We start from the raw sequence: 15501 nt of genomic DNA, 5'->3' as shown, positions 1-15501 counted from the left end.
AATCATTTCCACCAGTTTCCTCCGCAAAAAATTTATCCATTCGTTGGCCGTGAAATTGACGTTCACGCGAGTCAAAAGAATGGCATGGCGTGTGAATCGCGGAGAAGAGAAAGCGGAAAGTTCTCCGCGCGGAAATTGGATTGTGAACGGCCGCAAAGGGACGACGGACACGACGTCCCGCGTGTTCCGGTTCTCTACTCCATCTCCTCTCCCTGCAGTTACGAGAGAACGATTCGATATTCGAGCGAGAACGGTTAGATTGAGTCTGGTCGGTTCTGGTCTTGGAGTGGTACTTGCCAAGGCAGTAGCCCTAACTGCGCGTGGATCGTCGAGTCAAGTTGCTGTGCAATTCTATCGAGGGGCCTACAGAAGCTAATTGGCCGGTCAGCCCTTCGTAGCTGTTCCCAGTTAGGAACCCAGCATTGCGACAATGCAATTTACGTATACGCTGCGGTCCATTCACCGGCGAAACCTCAATTCCGTTCAGGAAACGAAGAAGGATCCCTTTCAAGGGGAACGAGGCGGTGGATGTGCCAGAATCGGTTGTACGTATCCTGAGAATGGTACAGGAACAGGTTTGATACAGGCTGTGTCAGAAAATATGTGAGGTATATGTAAGCTATTCAGAAGTTTATCGGTTAGTTCCAATCTTGGAAAGTGAAAAAAAGAATGACGTTAGAAAATTTATCCTTTATTTGCCTTGGAATTTACTATTATTTTTGTTATCTCTTTAGGAGAAATGAACTTGTGAACAGGAACCTTTGCCTTTTTGAGAATTGAAAAGCAGCCGTGCACTTGGATAGCGAAATTGATAAAAAAGATATTGACAAAAAAGATAGAGTTGTTCAGTTGGGTTTCTGGTTATGATTCATTTACAGGATCGGCTCTAGATATCGCAAAAATGTCATGTTCTGATTGAACAGCCGAAATTCTATGTATGTCCTGTGTGTTAGAGCTTGTTTCGATTCATGAATTATGAATGAGATAGAAATAACTTGAAAGATATGTCTTGGATGATATTTTTGGACATATTTTGTGACACCCTGTATAGAAAAGCGGTGCGCGGGGAAACTAGCATTAAAGGGAAATCCATCGAGAAGATTCCGTAAAAATTCAACTTCAATTGCCCGCGGATGAAAGGCGAAATGATTACCGTGGAACAATGGTGGATAAAGCGGTGAATATTCTGGGAATCTGCGAGACTTATTGGAATTTCCGGTAACTGGAGAGTTCTTTTGGTCACGGAGGAATATTTATTTCGGTTATTCGTGACAGCTGAGATTTCTAATTTGCGTGGATAATTCTATAGGTTTGAATCTGAGCAGATACTAGATTTCGATAATGTGGATCTTTATTTGGAAATTGAAAATAGAAATACATCTGTGAAAGGGAGTTTGTATTATCTGCTATTTTAGTATTCTTCTATTGATTATAGAACTTCAAAGATATCGCTTTTGTATCTCGCAACTTCTATTTATAATCTATATTTTGTATCGTGTGTGCGTGAAAACTATCGATGTCACTTCGTGTTTGAAAGAAAATATTTCAATATGACTTAAGTGAAAAGGAGAATTGACACGGAGAATAAAATTAGATGACCTGACGATTGATATTTTCGAAAAGTTCAAAAATAATTTATTGCCAGTATTTGAATCGATATCTTAAAATTGCTCTCCTATAAACAACGAAAAATATAATTCATCATATTTTCTCGTGTGATCTTCATACGTACACCACTGGAAATTTACTATCTGCCGCATCACATGGTGATATATCAACAACCACACGAATTGTACCGACAAATTCTACAAATTTCTTCGAGAAAGTGTAAACGAAGTTGACTGGTGCCAAAAAAGGAGGCGTACCAAGAACGGTAGAGTAAAACGTGAAATCGAGCTGAATTATTGTTTCAGTGAGCTGGCGGACCACATAAAACATACTCTGACACGGCGAGACGAACACCCGAAGGAACGGTTTGATATATTTCCAGGCAACAGTTCCTCTTTACCTCTCGACCACCCTTCTGAGAGGATGTTATTTATTTTCTCCAGCTACCGAGGAAAAATTCCGCTCCCGTTTCCTTCCTTCGCGACTTGTACAGTCCGAGACCCGATTCCGTAAACCAACGACTGTGGACAATACTTTGTAAATATTTCGTCTTTTGTCGCGAGAGAAAGCGACGTTATATAAAATTAATGCTCGTCTGTTTCCTCCTCTAATGACAAAGAATACTTGCGTCTCGCGGGGCTTTAAATTTGCTTATTTTCTATCGTTGTTAATATTAAACAACGTTAATAGTAGAATAAACAAATTGATAAATACGGAATTTTTTGTAAAATATTTGTCGATTTACAACGGCATATTTTTGGCAATTCGAATGATTTTCTAATGTAAAATATACGGATAAAATTTGTCAAGAGATTTAGAATTACTGCGTGTTTAATAGAATCTTACAATATAAAAAAAAGTTAGATTGGAATTTCGTTATTTTCGAAAACTTCTCAAAATAAATGAAATTAATTACTAATATTTGTAGCATTAATTTTGAATAAATAATAAAGTTATTAGGTGATTCGGTGTAAGTACACTTAGAGAAATGATTTTAAACTTTCCACCGCTGGTATATCTGTCATTTTGATTTCTTTCGTATAAATCCTTAATTGTAGCGTTAAGCGTATTTTTATGCTTCATTTCTTAATACTATTCGAGGGTCGGAGTCGTAAAAGACCCGGCGATTTTTAACGAGCATGCTCGTCAACCCTCCTGCTCGTACGAAAATGTAAATGTTTTCCTCTTTGAACGAAGAGGCGGATAAAGACGCGTATTTGGTCTCCGATAATGTAGGTCCTTCTATCGTAAACGATCATTTATCCTACATTCACGATAATTCGCTATTAAACTGCTTCCGTGGTTTGCTCTGCCTGTAAGTGATTTGAGTATGGTTGTGGTCAGACATTTGTGCTGGGTATTGAGATAAGTATACAGCTACAGTGTCTTCTATTTTCCGTTCATCTTCACTATGGCTAAACATATCGTGGATAAGTTCAATTTATATTTCGATAAATACGTATTGATATCGATGGAGTTTCTTTTATTGCAAATGGTTTAAGAGAAATATATTAGAAACATTTAGAAGATTAAGTGAATCGAGAACTAGAAGAGAGCGTAGTTGAAGGTATAAAGCTTCTGATCAATCTATTTAAAAATATGTTGATTTGCAAATTTACATATAGTAATACAACATAGTAGAGTCTATGGATACTCGAAGAAATAACGTAATTTCATTAATAGAATTTCTTCTTGATTATTAATATAATCAATAGATTAAGTTCCTTCTTCGTTAAGTTCTCTGCAACGATTTTTCGTACTTGCAGATGTTTATTCGAAATCTCTTCTCCCTGCTTATACGTTTTATTTCACTAAACTGCATTATATCGTTTTCAATTGACATTATGTTCATGAATTTTCCTTTCTCAATATAACAATGCTTATGAGAAAAGTAACAGGTGAGACTTTGAGAAAAAAATTTCATTAAATTCTTGAACCCGCACAAGTGAACTCGGTGGTTCGTGTACGTTCAAGAATAAAAGAAGCTTCAATCTCACACTCTGTGGAGGGTCGAAACGGTTATTGCTGTGGTTATCCCGAATATTCTACCTGGAAGATCTCTTCCTTCATTCACGATTGCAAGGGCAAGAAGAATGAGTCTCTCGAGGCGGAGGTTTCTCGTGTCTCTCTGTTTTGATATCGTTACGCCTCATCAGTTATTAAGGAAGGCCGTGCATACTTCTAGCCGTCTGTACGAAACTTCACGATGCATTATTGAGAGATTCTCAGATGGCTGGAGATATGTGCATTAGTCACAGATAATACACTCGTTGCGTGCACCGTATTCTTTCAGAAGTCTTGCGAGGAAAGTCAGCATTTGCATGCTCTGGAATATTTAATATCTGAGCCTTCCTTCCCTTATTTTTTTCAAGTCTCATACTTGGAAATGGGTACCTGAATGGGTACCTCATACCTGGATACTTAATTAGTTCCTTGTCGTAAAATCAAATTAAAAAGAAATTTTTGTATAAGAATCTTCAGGTATGTATACAGCGATCGAACAGAATTAAAAGAATTAAAAATGGATCAAAATATTGTATTTTTATATTATTCTAAAATTATAACTGTTTCATCAAGTTTCATTAAGAAGAACAGTTTTTGAATTGTTTAGCAGAAATTTTTGTGAAGCGAATAAACTCTATGATAAACAAATAAAATATTTTAATACCGTAATTCTCCATATTCAAGATCAAAGATCAAATTACTTCATACTTTAATATCCACCTGTTTCGCTACAGATCACAAAGTTTCCAACAACCACCGGTTACATAACGAACAAACCAAACTCGATTTTTTTAATAGAAAAATTTCACAGAGAATAACTGACGCGATAACTGTTTATTCCTTATGCCGGCTATCGAAACCATTAATCTATGTTCTCCGCGTGGTACAGCAATTTGGAACGTCCTTGTTCTCGGTTGACAAGGTGTTGCTATAATTTAGAGGCGGGCTCAAAGCGCGGCTACCCCACCTTTCAGCAGTGCAAGCGTGTTACACTTTATCCATATTTTAAAAAACCACTTTTGCGACGTATTCGTCGTGGTCACACCCCCTCGCTCCGGGTTGCCGGCTTGCACCCTCACTCCCTTGGGAATCTGCGGTATAATAACGTTGACATAGTCGACGTAGAAGCACTAAATAGGAACCGGCTGTTCCTCCTGTGCTCTTCGTTCCTCCTCGTGTACTTTCGCTTCGTATTTCGCATCCCGAGCTTTCATACGTCCTCCTTCAGATAGTATACTCAAATCCATCTGTGCAAGAAGAGGGTCTGTGTTGTATAAGGCCTGTTGATACTGCAGGTGCATTATTACAATTCACCGCGGTATCTCTTGCCTTCTCGTAGCCATGGCATACTGGCCGAGGCCACTCGATCAAAAAGAGTTACGGTTCCCCGCCGAACGTATATTTCACCTCATGAAATAATTTTAAGGCCGACTCTTCAAAGGAATTCCGGCTATCTGTGATGTTTTTTATGTGATGGTTTGTAACAGATTAAATGCCTTGTAACGTCGAGTAACATTTGTGACACACTGTGATTAATGCATTACGAATAATTATATTCAAGTTATATTCAAGTGAATTTTTATTTTAATTTGAAATTTCGGTTCTTCAGATGAACATTTTTAAACTTGGATTATAGTACCTTGATGATTCGTGTATTAGTCGTAGTGTTCTAAATACAAATAGGTACGTATGAAGGTATATGATATTCGGGTTTGCAAGTAACTATGCTTTCATGTTACGAGCTACTTACTTGCAACTCTATTACTTTTTTACGACTTTTTTTAGCGATCACAATCGTTCGTCAAATTGTGCACTATTTCGAGATACGTTTTTATTCCTCATCGTTTTAAATATCTTTCCTTATCAATATCATTTTAACGTTAGAGGGTGCTCAAGAAACTTTTTCCAACGGGTCTCTCGACGTTATTTCTTGCCCTCGTTTCATATTTTCCGTGCAATGACGAAAGCTTGAAATGTAGGACAACTTAAAATAAATTCGTTAAATGGTTATTCATATTTGATCTTCCAACCAATATGGTACACCGTAAATTCATAGAAATCATGTAACGTACATATCATACTTGGGCACATTGCGAAACAATGATCCTTTGTCACGCTGGTACGTTACACCCTTTTTTAGTATAAATAATTTACGCAGCTTGTTACCTATATATACAGCACCATAGTAATAAGAACAGCCTACAATTTCAAAGACGTATCTCGTCTTGTGTTTCCATGGGGTACGTTCAGAAAACCAGCAGGGATCAATCTTACGCGGAAGAACAATGGACGCGTTGTATGCATTGATGAAAGTCTTTCCTCAACCCTTTGTGGATCCAATGTAATTCCAGTAACGCCACCGATGACAACGACGGGAGAGGCGTCGAAAGAGGACGAGCAAGAGGGCTGAGAGTGGCCCTGGTTCTGCTTTCCAATGCGAAGGGGTACGTACAGGGGTGATCCTTAATGGAAGAAACGCGGAGGCGCCGTGGATAAAGGCGCCACGACGCGACGCTACCCTACCATCGGCTGTACAATTTAAGACCATTTATTTAATTGGTTCGTCAAAGTCTCGGCGACTAATGCGTCGCGATGAAAAGGCATTGGCCCGACATTACTATAGATAAGATTGTGTTTGGTAGAAGTCAAACACGGTTAGTAAGGTATGGATAGAGATTGCAGACGAACATGTCAAAATTGGTATCTGTAAGGGAAGATTTAGTGGATGATTGGATGCGAAGTTGATTTTGGGGAAGATTCGCAGGTTATAGGGAGGCAGATTGTTTAGGGGGTTATTCTAAATAGGACAGGTGAAAGATAGCGAATAATAATAGGAAATAGTGGGGCAAGTGTAAGGTTTAAAGTTTGATGTTATCGAGGAGGTCTCGAAATCTCGAGTGACGAGTATTGTGACGAAGATATTTAAAGGTGGTACAATGAAAATGTATCTGGACCGGTTCTCAGTATCATCTTACAAGTACTCCGTCACATACAAACGCGACTAAGACTTTGTCCAGGTCTTGAGAACTTTTTGAATTTTGAAAACATATTGGATTCCTTTGCGATTCTTTCGCTCTTTTAATATTTTAATGTTTATTCATGAAACTTTGAATCCTATGAAATACACTTTTCTGTTCATTACGGTGGTCGTGTGCGATAATTTGCATTCGAAAGTGAACCAGAAGGCGTTCGATAGACTTGAAACGAGAGAATATTAATTCGAAATCTATGGTTGCAATATGTTCAATGTGAATTTTTTATTATTATGGGTAATTACTGCGCGTACTGGTATCAGCGAGAAATTTGCATCAAGTTATAAGCAAAATCGCGTGTACACGTGACTCGATGGCGTATTTATTTAACGACGGAAATGGCTGTTGAAGCAAGGTTCGCGGTGGATGTTAAAAGGTACTATTAATACGTGGCTCACGCACCGGCCATTGGTCATCTACACGCAGCCGGTGGTGACGTTCGGCTCTTTAATTACCATCGATAAATCATTGGAAGAACACACGCCCCCGGCTTTTTGTTATCGCCGTTTTCCTCTTGCATGTACGTTTCGACATTTTTCCCGTTTATTAACACGAACGCTTGTTCTTACAATGTACATACTTTAAATAATAAACGTTACCACGTTACCATGAATATCACACGATTCAAGCTTTGACCACAGAATTAGGTTTTAATACTTAAAGTTTAATTTTAAAATTACCTGCTACTTTAACAAAATACAAATTATTAGCCATTTCTTTCATTAGAACTGTTTGTTTCCTTACAATTGAATTTTCTTAAATTTGATCAGTGACTTGAAAATTATAAAAATTAATAGCAAATTATAAAAATAATATTTGACCATTGTTTCATAGAGTCTACTATTTTTACATTCTGTATTTTATAATTAATTCTTCTAAAAAATTTCCGCTCCTAAAAGATTCAAAAATTATGTTACTCTTGAAGCACATGCGTGATTCATCAATCTTATAAACGTCAATTAAAAATTCAACGAACAAATAACCAAGAACGAAACTCGACAACGTTTGATGATTCTAGCCTGATAAAGATCACTCTTAGGCCTTACATTTTTATACCCGATAAAAGAACACAATGAACGCTGCTTTATCGTCTGACGATAGGGACATTTCGTGGATGGGGTTGCCTATTTATTCGTGCGTAGGTCGGACGCCGAGCAGACGCGCATTGTTACGAAATCATCGACATTGTATGAGGGACTCGATTTATTTTGTCTATTCGGCGGAAAAGTGCTTTCATTTGCGAGGTAACTGTCAAAGCGATTCGCGCGGAGGGAGATGTACGATGGAAAAGGGAGGGAAAGGGGTGAAAAAGAGAGGGAAATCTGTGTACGATGGACGAAAACAGGATAGAGGAGAAAGATGATGAGAGCGAAAGAGAAGCGAAAGTATTGTGCGCTTCCACTATTCGCTGTCACAAAAGCCCTTAATTCGACAATGCATCCGTCGAAGAGGACAATAGCCAGCTCTCTCGGTAAATAATGATTCCTTCGATTCTCGACACTCGTCGTATACTCTTTCGTTTCTCTCTCCGCGTTAACATCCACCCAGCTGAAGCTTCGATAATATTTATACGTCGGCTCTTTCCCGCTTCCATCGACCAGACTTAAGGAACACGAACGTCTTTTTTGGATTTGCGTGAGGAGGAGGTTGCTTATAAATGTTGGTTGCTGAGAAACGTTATTAATAGATAAGTAGTTTGAAAGTAGCTTGGAATAGTGGTGCAAGAGAGAAATTCTACTGTATGCAAGTAGACTCGAAGCAAGGTGAGACAGATATAAGTACCTACTTGAAATGAAATGAGTATTTCTAAGTAGAAGACCGGTCGAGTGAGAACTTTATGAACACATTCATAGAAATTCTTTATTCGTTTCAATCACTTTCTTTGACTACCTCTTTTCTGAATTAGCATATGAATTATATCTTTAAGCATAATTCTATTGCACGCTGATTGCCCATCTTGTGAAAGTACTACATAAATGAATCTTTTATCTGATTTAATTAGCAAAATAATGCTTATAAGAAAATCAGTGATTCACAATCGGATACGTGAAACAGATCGTAGAAGTAACTAACGTCTCAATTTTCCGTATTATCATAGTTCAATATATTGACAAAATATTATTTTATTTAATTATTTTCAAATAGAGGGTGTTTTCTCAATAAGTTAAACGTACTTAATATATCGGTTAAATAGATGATACATTTATACTGTACGTGTGAAAGTGGTATGTGAGCGTTGAAGGACGTCCAGGTCTCAGTTGAGCCAAAAGCGGCTAAAAGCTGTTAAAAGTTATTAAAAGCCGTTAGAAGTGATTAGAATCATCAGAAGCAAACAAACAACCGAGCGAGTAGGTTATCAAGTCCTTCAGAGAATAACGTATATGTAGAGCTGAATAATTTGTAATTAAATTTAAACTATTTGTTTTTCCAAATCCTCTCTATACCTTAACAATATCAAATACGTTAATGAGGGGAATTTAAACTATGAAATTCTGCATACTGTAAAACGTTAATCAGGTTAGCAAGGCAAGATACGATTCTGATACTACTGAGAATTCGGATTTCGTTTAATAAGGATTCCAGGCGTGTACTCGGTTTGACGATCAGCCGGGTCCCCGAGGTAATTAAAAGAAAGAAATCAGGATTTTTTAGGCGAGATTGCAGAAAGCGGAAAGCGTCTCGGAGACGTGATTCGGAGACGTCGAAGAATTTGAAATCGGATTAAGCGAGAGTGATGGGACGGTCGATTTCATAGCCGGCTGTTTCATCGGCTTTTCATTTTTCGGCCCTCCGGGACTGGTCCAACGCGTATTTGCATTACAAATACACTTTTATTCGGGTTTCTTGCGTTTCATTAAATTCGTTTCTTCCTACTGTCGCTACTGTTGCTTCTCTTTCTTCTTGTTCCTTCGTCACCCTTCGTTCTCGTCTTGGTATGTAAATGTCGTTCTTGTTTGTGCAATATTTCTGTCGACACGAAGAAAGGGTTCGGAAAAGGGAAATACCAATTGAAGGTATATAATCAATTAAAAGTTCATTGATTAGATTTCTACTATTTGAGATATTCCGTGTACGATGTACTTTACATTTTCAAGTAACTGGAAGTGTCGGTTGTAAAATTGAACGAGTTCACTGATTATTCTTATTGTCTATGATTTTTCATATAGTCCATACGATACGAATTAACGTTTAAATAAAAATACTTTATATTACTTTGTTACTAATTGTTTGAGCGATATCGTTATTCTTCGTAGTTAGACAAGTTAGCTTCGTAGTTAGCATCTGTTACAATTTTTCTTTTAGCATGCTCAGTATACGTAGTTGTTCCTTAAACAATATTTTCCTCAAGCAATAATTTCAGCGGATGGTTTTGTAAATCAATAACTAATTGTCTTAACGATGTCTCTTCTTACTGATCGTCGAATAATAAGTTTGGCAAAATATTTTTGGATAGTATTTTCTTACGCCTCTTTGCATCTCGTTTCTCCAATTCCTTCTCGCTTGCCGTCTTTTTTCATGCAAAGAGTTATATTAAAAATTGTAATCCCGCACCGAGAAACTTTCCCTCTTTATAAACCTCGAACCTCGCAGAAGTCGTTTGTCAGGAACGTGCGCGGAAACAAGTATTGGAGTTGTTAACGTAATTGCTGGAAAACCAGTTGAAACATCGTGTTGGGCTTACTACAAACAAACCAATCCTGCGACCAGCTAAATTAGATTACACCGACACGCGTTTTGACGTAGTATAAAGTTAATCTCACCTCGCTTGTCGATGATAAGTTGAAGGAATTTGATATAAGGCGTCCAGAAAATTGTTCGTATTATGATTATCAGAGAATTTAGGTCAAAGAGGAGGCGAGGTGGAAATAATATGATATAGTTCGTGGCTTTGTATCAGGGATTTGTATACTGTAAATCAGTACATTCTTTTTACAAATTTGTTATTCATCGATTTTTCTAGGAAGATGTATTCTATTAAAAAATTCCATTTCCTATATTCTCTAAAAATTCCATTTCCTACCTTCGACGTCTCATCTACATATAAAAACATTCGCACCTTTTTTACGAAATCCTTGCAACATTTTCATCTGAATATCGCGTATCGACCGGAGAGAAAACCACGGAACTAATAATTACAGTTACACGGTGAGAAATAAAAAGATCCCATAAATATGCTTTATTTTAATTCATAATGTACATATTATACAAATTTAATATCTAATATCTTTAATCATCAATTGATAATTCTAAAGATCAATACTTACAATTACTAATTAACGATTAATTTCATCAATAAATTAAATCAACCTTTATTTCTAACAATAAACATCTCCTCCTCCTGCGCATTAATCGATCAACGCTGCCTGTAACTCTCCACGCTTTATCCATCGTTTCATTTTAAAAAGAGAATCTTCAGCGGAAACTAACTCTGCAAACTCTACAATCACTTGACGATCATCCTGGTCATACTCTTCGTTCGTCATGCACTCTCGCGAGCGGATATCTGTTCGACATAAATCTTGATCCGTAGAAAACTCGGCTGTAGTTACGATCTATCGATGAACGATAATCGCGTACGTGCCCAGGGAATCAGATGTTTCGGTATCCAATCACCAAGGCCCTTCCATAGGATTGGCGTGGATTTTCTCGTTACCGAAACGCTGATAGTTATATCCTGACAAAATTGAGATACGACTGCCTTTCCCCTTCGCGGCGTCGAGAGCAACTTCATAGTGAATTATTGAGTTCGCGTGCGTGCTTCGTGCAAGGTGTTCGCCACTGACCTGAAGCTTCGCTCCGTTTTACTTAGGCGAGATGTATTTATGTGAGAATATTATGGTCTGGAACTTGTGGCCAGCATATGAGCCCCGTTCCGAACACCGTACAGTTTATAGACTTGCTCCAGCTTTTCGTGATCAACGCACGATGATCAACGGGTGGTCGCGGTACATAGATAACGATAATATCGGCAACGAGATCGTGTAGGAGGATACAGATGTATGGGTGAATGGTATTACGAAATAGACAGGTAATTCACGCTGAGAACGAAATGGTTATTAATATCAATTGTTATAGTACACGAAGGCCTTGGATCTCTCAATGTATATAGGTACAGGAAATTAGCGTGTGGAGAGTGTCATAAATTGAGATTCTTAAGTGGCTTTAGATCGCCTTTACCTGAGGCCATTTAAAACGGTCGTAGCAAGGGAAAGTGAAATATTATACATAACTGGAAGTAGCTTAATCGATACCCTGTACTTACAAATGAAGGAAATTATTATTTGTAAGGTTATTTGCTAGTGAAGTAATACATTTTTAGGCTTTTTATTTAAAATTGCAAAGTTTTGTACAAGAAGTTGTACACATTATTTATTGATAAACTGCGGATTTTGTATAGTTTCATATTTTTATGGACGGAACGAGAGAAATGGATCTAATATATATAAATTCGTTTTATCTATTAAGTATCATAGTTAGCATTCTACTTTGAAGGTTTTTCAAATTTTGTACATATATTGTATATATTCTTTTCACACTTGAATTTATCGTAAACTAATTAAACTATTAAGTTGTCCGAAAAGTGTCTTTCTTTCGCAAACATATCTTTTATAACAGTGCACCTTCATATAAACGCGAAACCAAGTCTGCGAAATGTCGCGGTGTTTATCTCAACATATCGTACGTAATTCAACAAAATAATATTAAACAAAAACGTTGTACGTCTATTATTTCCTCATAAAACGAAAGAAACTTTTCGGACAACCCAATATATACAGTGTTAAATATTATTATACACAATTACGCGCTATTGAATTATCATTGCTTAAAACCCTCAAATGTTAAATTTCTCCCCATTGTAAAAATTCGTAATTTCCACTGTATTACCAAATTTCTCTTGATATACGTTGACATGATAAAAAGTCAATATCGTCGACATCTACTCGAAGGAAGAATCCCTTGATACGGTTTTCATAAGGGGTTCCAACAGCGACAGATACTCATAGAAGGATATCGTGCTTTTGCAGCAAGGATTTGACTGTTTGGACAGTATTTAAGGGAAATAACTGAAAGATATCCGACGAGTCGCTTGCTTTGTCAAGAAGTGTTCGCCCTTGTTGAAATCCTTATAACACTTATTCTACCTATGCGTCTGATTTGAAGCTACTAGCTTATCGTATGAATACATGCATTAAGGTGATTCTTGGGTCAGGCGCCAGTCTACATCTTGGCTGAGACGTACGTGGATTTTCGACGAAAAATCCCAGTCCGCCATTAAATTCCCTTTAGGCAAGACAATGTTAGAATTTTTTGACGCAAAACAGACATTCCTTTCAGTTTATATGGAATATTTTCGAAATTTAAATTTCGATCGTGATTTTGATATTTTTACGCAATAATTTACGCAATAATGTTTTAAATAAAATTAAAATTTTATTCTGAGAAGGATAGTAATATGTAACATGAGATAGGATAATTATGATGGACACAAATTCAAATAGGAGGATAGGAGTCTATATGAAAGCGTTTCTGAGATTTAAAAATGATTTTTGCTTTTTTAGACGAAACTATTTATTATTTAAACGATACTAATTATTTATTCTAAAATAAATTGATCCGTGGCAAGCGTGTTGATCTTGCAAAATTATGTTGTCGTTTAATTTGATGTAAAAAATTGCTGAGGAAAGCTTAATGAATGCTATCATAATAAAGTTGCAAATTACTTTTGTATTTAGAATAAAAATTATTATGACGATGAGTGATTCTTCAAAATCATTAATTAAATATGGTCTAAAGGAACAGTAAGGGTTTACCTGAAGTTTAGGCTAGTGTGTATTTTTCCATCTATAATAAACATATTTCCTATGATTCCCTTGGAGGAACTCAGTGTAACTATAAGTAAAAGACACCTGTGTCTTAATTAAAGTCGGCTGACTTCTCGCTCACCGTGACCCTTCGTGTCACTCGTCGTCAGATCTGTTCCCCAGAGGTGTAATTTTCTCGCACCCCTTCACCACCCTTTTCTTTCCTACCAACTACCGAGCAGAGCGTACACAGCTTATATCCACTTTCGTTTTAGACATTTGAATACGGTTACTGATTTCCTCGTCTTTGAATTCTCTTTTATGTATACTTGCAATAAAGTTATAAATATCAATATTGACCAGAAGCGTTTCACAAACAGAGACTGATTTTCAATATTACACATCACTTTCATTCGAACGTAGAAGTCTAGTGTTCATTTTAATTGAAATTGAAAGGAAACTGCTACCTTTTGATCAGGTACCTTCTGTTATTCTTGATATAAAATAATAATATTTACTTAGGATAAATGTTGAAGAAGTAATAAAATATTCCATTGTATTTCTATTGTATATTTTCCTCGTTTATTATCCATTTGTAAAATATTTTTACATAAATAAGACATCACTGTAACATTTCATTAGTTATTTCAGTCTGATATAAAAGTTTCCAATATTTCATGTACATATTTTCTGTAGTAAGATGAAAATAACGTGGGAAAGAAAAAGGAACTGGAACGCCTCGTTCGCATTTCGCGAAATAACCTCTTCTTACTTCAGAAGTGAATATCTTCTTTAAGAATTCGGCTGGGTCGCGGTGATGGTAGTCTTTCTTGGTCTTTACTATGTAAAACAGCTTCTATTCCCTTTTGTCCATCGGCCGGGTCAGCGTTGATCGTTAAAGTTCTGGCCAGGCTGGTGACAGCTTCTGTGAACTGTGAACGGACAAGAGCTTACCATTTTCTGGCCCGTTCAATATTTATGTAGTATCTAAAAAGCTATATACTCGGATCTTTGGATTCTTTGGAGATTTTCATGCAGTCAATCGTCAAATCTTTTTCCCTCTGAATCCACTTTTATCCTGATATTTTAGACATGCATATCTTTTTTATAGGCGAAGAGAAAAAGAAAATGTAATAATAAATTATCAGATACTTGGCAAAATATTCGATATCTTAAATATTGTAAAGTTCAGCAAAAAATTGAAAGTTTCACATTGCCAAAATTCAATAAAGATTTGATTCGTAAAATGTTATAATCGAAATGAATAACGGAATTCGAGAAATCTTTTACTAACGTTGATTTATACTTTCATTGAGGTAATTAGAATGAAATAATCTAAAAAGAAATACAGAAATTGGTATAATTTTCTTGCCATAAATATGCATATAATTCATTGAAATAACTTCCTTTCTTCAAACTTATCTCTAAAAAAAGCAATTAATTCTCCAAACAATCCGCCTTACCTAAAGAAGAACAAACTTAGACGTACACTACAAAAGTACATCCTTAATCACCTTTATTCCGCAAACTTATCATCATCGTAAAAAATCCTATTTGAAGATTCAATTTTCCTTCACTGACACGTGCAGCAACCAACCTGTTAACTTCTACAACAAGACACGGTTATAAATGCGTTCGACGCGATTTATTATCTTAATACCTGAGCATAGAACGTGGAAAATATTTCCCGTTGACGCGAGAGTATAGTCACGTTCTAGACAGTTCGTTTCTCAAGGTTTTTCGGTGGTTTTATAAATGATCGCCATAAACGTTCGTGTTGGCGTTGCAATGCCACGAAACAGTGCGATAGTTAGCGGCTAGGAAAGCTGTACATCATTAGCTTCCAGGTGTTCGATGTCCCAGGCATACCCATCATTCCCTCATTCCAGGCGATCATGCCCCGGATCATCCCTCGAATGGCAGTGTAAGTTTCACTATCGTGTTCATGATACAACGAGATTGCAACGATCCAGGGTGGATGGAAAGAGGGCGGACAAGAGAGATAGAGAGAATCAATGAAGAGAATGAGCCGTATTAGTGACAAAATCTTTACT

The 15501-nt window shown here is 36.8% G+C and overlaps 1 protein-coding gene across 1 annotated transcript in view; it reads left to right on the top strand.

Annotated features, from left to right (window-relative positions):
- LOC100645988 (putative mediator of RNA polymerase II transcription subunit 26) overlaps positions 1-15501 on the top strand; it is a 244290-nt gene that overhangs the window by 67798 nt on the left and 160991 nt on the right. The window lies entirely within an intron of this gene.

Source organism: Bombus terrestris, chromosome 6, assembly GCF_910591885.1.
Source record: "Bombus terrestris chromosome 6, iyBomTerr1.2, whole genome shotgun sequence".
Taxonomy (NCBI): Eukaryota; Metazoa; Arthropoda; class Insecta; order Hymenoptera; family Apidae; genus Bombus; species Bombus terrestris.
The sequence above is the reverse complement of the archived record's forward strand: the minus strand, read 5'-3'. Positions and strand labels throughout refer to the sequence as shown.